This window comes from Chrysochloris asiatica, unplaced genomic scaffold (assembly GCF_000296735.1).
Source record: "Chrysochloris asiatica unplaced genomic scaffold, ChrAsi1.0 scaffold00004, whole genome shotgun sequence".
NCBI classification, from domain to species: Eukaryota; Metazoa; Chordata; class Mammalia; order Afrosoricida; family Chrysochloridae; genus Chrysochloris; species Chrysochloris asiatica.
The window spans coordinates 11,369,994-11,377,340 of record NW_006408522.1 but is presented as its reverse complement, the minus strand read 5'-3'; positions in this window follow the sequence as shown (position 1 = coordinate 11,377,340).

The window sequence follows — 7,347 nt, the reverse complement described above, 5'->3', positions numbered from 1 at the left end:
CAGATTCAAAATGGCCAATACCAGTCCATTTCAGCTCACTAATGCCTAAGATATCGATGTTTATGCGTTCCATTTCATTTTTGACAACTTCTAATTTTCCCAGATTCATACTTCGTACATTCCATGTTCCGATTTTCAATGGATGTTTACAGCTGTTTCTCTTCCTTTTGCTTTGTGGCCCATCAGCAAATGAAGGTTCTGTGAGCTTTTCTCCCCCGAGCTTAACTCTATTCACATCATCATGGTCAATTCTACTTTGAGGAGGCATTTTTTTCTCCAGTCGCATTCTGAGTGCCTTCCCACCTTCCGGTTTAGCCACTGAAAACCTTATGAACAGCAGTGGACCACTGTCAGATTGCTGTTGTTGTTGTTAGGTGCCATTGAGTCAGTACCAACTCACAGCGACCCTATGCACAACAGAACGAAACACTGCCTGGTCCTGGGCCAACCTCACAATCGTTGCTAGACCTCAGCCCATCACTGCCGCCATTGTGTCAATAAATCTCACTGGATCTTCCTCTTTTTCTCCAACCCTCCATTTTAGCAAACATGATATCCTCCTTCAGAAACTGGTTCCTCCTGATAATATGTCCAAAGTATGAGAGACTAAGTCTGACCATCTTGGCTTCCAGAGGATATTTTGGATGCACTTCTTCAAATACAGATGGCATTTTTTTTTTTTTTTTGGCAGTCCATTGGTATTTTTAATATTCTCCTCCAACACCATAGCTCAAACATAAATTCTTCTACAGTCTTCCTTATTCACTGTCCAACTTTCACATGCATATGAGGTTACTGAAAATACTATGGCTTGGATCAGGCACACTTTAGTCCTCACACTGACATCTTACTTCTCAACACTTTAAAGAGGTCTTGTGCAGCAGATTTGCCTAATGCAGTAAGTCCTTTGATTTCTTAGTTGATGTTTCCAAGAGTTTTGATGGCTGATCCAAGCAAGATGAAGTCTTTGATAACTTCAATCTTTTCTCCATTTATATGGATGCTGGTTATTGACCCAATTATGAGGATTTTTATTTTCTTTACATTGAGATGCAAACTTTATCAAAGGCTGTAGTCTTTGTAAGTATTTTAAGTCCTCTTAGCATTCAGCAAGCAAGTTTGTATCATCTGCATATTGCAGATTGTTAACGAGTCTTCCTCCTATCCTGATGCCATGCTTTTCTTCACATAATCCAGCTTCTTGATTATTTGCTCATACAGATTGGATAAATATGGTGAAAAAATACAACCCTGATGCACACCTTTCCTAATATTAAAGTATTTGGTGTTCCCTTGTTCTGATCAAACAACTGCCTCTTGGTCAATGTACAGGTTCCTCATGAGCACAATTAAGTGTTCCGGAATACTCATTCACCATAGTGCGGTCCATAGCTTGTCATGATACACACAATTGAAAACCTTTGCATACTCAATAAGGCACAGATAAACATCATTATGGTATTCTCTGGTTTCAGCCAAGATCCATCTGACATTAAGCAATGGAATCCCTCATTGCACATCCTCTTCTGAATTCAACTTGAACCTCTGGAAGTTCTCTGTCAATGTATGGTTGTAACCATTTTTTAACTATCTTTAGTAAAATTTTGTGTGGTATATTAATGATATTGTCCAATAATTTCTGCATTCTGTTGCATCACCTCTTTAAAATGGGCACAGATATTGACCTTTTCCAATCAGTTGGTCAGGCAGTTGTCTTCCAAATTTCTTGCTATAGATGAGTGAGTGCCTCCAATGTTACATCAGTTTGTTGAAAGATTTTAATTTGTATTCCATCAATACCTGGTGCCTTGTTCTTTGCCAGTGCCTTTGCACCTTGGACATATGCTGCCTCTTGAAATGGCTGAACATTGATCACTTCTTTTTGGTATAGTTACTCTGTGTATTTCTTCTATCTTCTTTTGATGCTTTCTACACCATTCAATATTTTACCCATGGAATCTTTCAATATTGCAATATTGAAATTCAAGGCTTGAATTTTTATTCAGTTGCCTCAGCTTGAGGAATGCCTTTTTATTATCTACTCCAGGTCTTCGCACATTACGTTATAATATTTGACTTGGTCTTCTTTGGCTGACCTTTGAAATTTGCCATTCAGTTCTTTCATCTCCACATTTCTTCCGTTTGTTTTAGCATCTCTACACTGGAGAACAAATTTCAGATGTCTTCTGACATCCATTTTGGTCATTTCCTTCTTTCTTGTCTGACTTTTTGTTTTCTTCCTGTATGATGTTCTTGATGTCATCCCACAGCTCTTCTGGTCTTCAGTCTGTAGTGTCTAATGCATCAGATTGTCTCTAAATTCAGGTGGGATATGTTCAAGGTCATATTTTGACTCTCATGGACTTGTTTTAATTTTCCTCAGCTTCGGCCTGAACTTGCATATGAGCAACTGATAGTTTCACGGTCTGCCCCGGCCTTGTTTTGGCTGATGATATAGGGCTTTTTCACTGTGTCATTCCACAGATGTAGTGAATATGATTTCTGTGTATTCATCTGGTGAGGTCCATGTATGGTGGTGGTTATGTGCTGTAGAGTCAGTTCTGACTCATAGCAACCCTGTACAGGGTTTCTGAGGCTGTAAATCTTTACGGGAGCAGAAAGCCTCATCTTTCTCCCACGGAACAACTGGTAGTTTTGAACTGCTGACCTAGCAGTTCACAGCTCAATTCATAACCACTATTCTACATCTTTTATGTTGTTTTAAAAAGGTATTTGCAGTGAAGAAGTCATTGGTCTTGTAAAATTCCATCATTCGATCTCCAGCATCACCAAAGCCATATTTTCCACTTACTGATTGTGAGAAACATTGTCAATACCGACGAACGCTCAAATAATCCAATCTGTACTTATCAGGCACCCAACCCAGTAGACACGGGAAGACGCACTGCTTGGCCAGCCCACAAACAGTTTTATTCCCCTGTTCCTAAAACGCCCCTCCTCCAATTCTCCTTCCACTGGGTATTATAAGGTCACATTCTCCTTCCAAAGTTGACTACTAGTCCTCCCTGGCAACATTCTCATTTAAAGTTAGTTTCCCCATTTCCCTATTTCCTTGATGGTTGTATTCTTATTTTAAAGTTCCTAGCTGGTCAAACCAGTTCTTCACCTCCTTTTGTTATTCTAGCCTACTATTCCCAAGACTTCCCTTATTCCTTCATGGAAGATGGACCATGCCCACAAGAATTATTTCTCACACAGATCCTTCCTCTTTGTTTCCAATTTTGCATTCCAATCGCCTGTAATTATTAATGTATCTTGATTGTATGTTTGCTCAATTTCAGACTGAAGACGCTGGTAGAATTCTTCAGTTTCATCTTCACTGGATTCAGTGGTTGGTGCATAAATTTGAATAATAATTGTACTAACTGGTCTTCCTTGTAGATATACGGATATTATCCTATTACAGACAACATTGTAGTTCAAAACAGATCTTGATATGTTCTTCTAGATGATGAATGTGCTGTCCTTTGTCCTCAATTTGTTACTTCTGGTGGCATAGTAAGCCATGTGATTGTCAGATTCAAAATGGCCAATCCCAGTCCATTTCAGCTTACTAATGTCTAGGATAGTGGTGATTATGCATTCAATTTCATTTTTGACAATTTCTGATTTTCCTATATTCATACTTAGTACATTCCATGTTCCAATTATTAGTCAATGCTTTACAGCTGTTCCTCTTCATTTTGAGCTGTGCCCCATCAGTAAATGAAGGTCCTGAAGGTTTTACTCCATTCACATCACTGTGGTCAACTCTACTTTGAGGAGACAGCTCTTCCCCAGTAGCATTTTAGTCTCTTCCACCCTTAAAGGTTCATCTTCTGGCACTAACTGCAGGTATTTGCATTTAGTTATAATATTTGACTTGGTCTTCTCAAGTTGACCTTTGAAATTTTCTGTTCAGCTGTTTGCCTCCTCACTTCTTCTATTTGCTTTAGCATCTCTACACAGGAGAGCAAGTTTCAGAGTCTCTTCTGACATCCATTTTGGCTTTTTCCTTCTTTCTTGTCTTCTTAATTACCTTTTGCTTTCTTCCTGTATGATGTTCTTGATGTCATCCCACAGCTCTTGTGGTCTTCGGTCTTCGGTCTGAAGTCTTTTCTTCAGATGATCTCTAAATTCAGGTGGGATATATTTAAGGTAATATTTTGGCTCTTGTGGACTTTTAAAACTTTTTTTCGGCTTCAGCCTGAATTTGCATATAAGCATTTTATTGTCTGTTCCACAGTCTGATCCTGGCTTTGTTTTGGATGATGAATAGAGCTTTTCCACCATCTCCTTCCACAGATATAATCAATTTTATTTCTGTGTATTCCATCTGGTCAAGTCCATGTGTATAGTCGTCTGTTATATTGTTTAAGAAGGTATTTGCAATGAACAAGTCATTGGTCTTGAAAAATTCTGTAATGGGATCTCCAGAATTGTTTCTATCACCAAGGCATTATTTTCAAGCTACTGATCCTTCCTGTTTGTTTCCAACCTTTGATTCTAATCACCAGTAATTATCAATACATCTTAATTGTGTGCTTGGTCAATGTCCGACTGAAGAAGCTGGCAGAACTCTTCAATTTCATCATCATCACTGGATTAGTGGTTGGTGCATAAATTTGAATATTAGTAGTATTAACTGGTCTTCCTTGTAGGCGTATAGATACTACCCTATCACAGACAGCGTTGTACTTCGAGACAGATCTTGATATGTTCTTTTTGATGATAAATTCAATGCTATTCCTCTTCAGGTTGTCATTCCCAGCATAGTAAACACATCCCATTCCCAGCATGTGACTGTCAGATTCAAAATGATCAATGCCAGTCCATTTCAGCTCACTAATGCCTAGGATATCGATGTTGATGCATTCCATTTCATTTCTGGCAATTTCCAATTTTCTTACATTCATACTTGGTACATTCCATATTCCAATTATTAATGGATATTTACAGCTGTTTTCCTTCCATTTGAGTTGTGTCCCATCAGCAAATGAAGGTCCCAAGGGCTTTTACTACATTTGAGTCATCACAGTCAACTCTACTTTGAGGAGGGCAGATCTTCTTCAGTCTTATTTTGTGTGCCTTCCAATTGGTGGGTCTCATCTCCCGGCACTATATCTGACAATATTTTGATGTTCTTTATCATGTTTCAGTATTTAATAATCTGGTGTTGATAGTGTTCCACTGCTATTCATAAGATTTTCAGTGACTAAATACTCAGAAGTAGTCCAGTCTCTCTTCTTTGTCTTCGTTTGGAAGCTCATCTGAAACCTGTCCACTGTGGGTGACCTTCTGGCATTCAAAATACTCATGACTTAGCTTCTAGAATCACAGCAACACACAAGCCACCACAGTACAACAAACTGACAGACAAGTGGTGGAGAAACAACTGTAAACAGCTATTAATAATCGAAACATGGAATGTATGAAGTATTGCTATTACAGTTGTTAAGTGCCGTCAAGTCAGTTCTAACTCATAGCGAACCTGTACAAGGTTTCCAAGGAGTGGCTGGTGAACTTGAACTTCCAGTCTTGCAGTTCAAACCAACTTTGCAGTCCAGCTCATTAACACACAGTGCCACATCAGGACTCCATATGAAGTACGAACTAGGAAAATTAGAAGTTGTCAAAATTGAAATGGAAAACATAAAAATTGATATCCCAGGCATTGGTGAACTGAAATGGACTAGTACTAGTCATTTTGAATCTGACAATCATATGGTTTACTATGCCGGTAATAACAAATTGAAGGGGAATGGTGCTACATTCACCATCAAAAAGAACATTTCAAGATCTATCTTGATGTATAATGCTGTCAGAGATAGGATTATATCCATGTGCCAACAAGCAAGATCAGTAAATACCACTATTATTCACATTTGTGCACCAAGCACTAAAGCCACTGATGATGAAATTGAAGGATTCTACCAACTTCTTCAGCTTAAAATTGATCAAACATGCACTCGAGATGCATTGATAATTACTGCATCAAAGGTTGGAAACAAGCAGGAAGGGTCAGTAGCTCGAAAATATGGCCTTAGTGATAGAAACAATGCTGGAGATAGCATGACAGAAATTTGAAAGACCAATGCAGTCTTAACTGTAAATATGTTTTTTAAACAACATGAAAAACTACTACACACATGGACTTCATGTGATGGAATACACAGAAATCAAATTGACTACATCTGTTGGAAGAAATGATGGAAAAGTTGCATATCATCAGCCAACACAAGTCCACGGACAGACTGTGGAACAATTCCATATTGTCAGCCAACAGAAGGGTGGAAGCAGTACAACCAGAATGCTATATGCAAGTTCAGGCTGAAGATAGCTGAAGACGATTAAAACAAGGCCAGCCCTGAGAATCAAAGTTTGACCTTGACCATGTCCCATCTGAATTTACAGTTCATCTCCAGAACAGATTTGATACATTAGAGATTAATGACTGAAGACCAGAAGAATTATGGGATGCCATCAAGAACATTATACAGGAAGAAAGTCAAATATCATTAAGAAGATAAGAACGAAGAAAAAGACCAAAGAGGATGTCAAAAGAGACTCTGAAACTTGCTGTCCAGCATAGTGATGATAAAAACAAGAAGAATGAGGAAGAAATGAGGAAGTAAAAGAGCTGAACAGAAATTTTCAAAGAACAGCTGGAGAAGACAAAGTCAAACATTATAATAAAATGTGCAAAGACCTAGAGTTAGAAAACCAAAAGAGAAAAACACGCTTACTATTCCTCAAGCTGAAAGAACAGCAACAACAACAAAAAATTCAAGACTCGACTTGCAATATTGAAGAATTCTATAGGCAAAATATTAAATTTTTCAGAAAGCAGAAAGCATCAAGAGAAAATAGAAGGAATACACAGAATCACTATGCCAAAAAGAAATCTTCGATGTTCAACCATTTCAAGAGGTGGCATACGATCAAGATCCAATGATACTAAAGGAAGAAGTTCAAGGTGCACTGAAGGCATTGGTAAGAACAAGGCTCTGAGAATTGATGGAATACAAATTGAAATCTTTCAACAAAGTAATGCAGCACAGGAGGCACTCACTCATCTATGCCAAGAAATTTGGAAGACAACTACCAGGCCAACTGACTGAAATAGATCCATATTTGTACCCATTCCAAAGAAAGGTGGAAGAAGAACAAACAGAATGATCCTTAAGAGGCCAGGATGCGAAATTTCATCTTTCATACTTGAGACATGTTATCAGGAGGGACCGTCGTCGTCGTCGTCAGGTGCCATCGAGTCGGAACCGACTCATAGCGACCTCATGCACAGCAGAACGAAACAATGTCTGATCCTGGGCCAACCTCACTACCGCT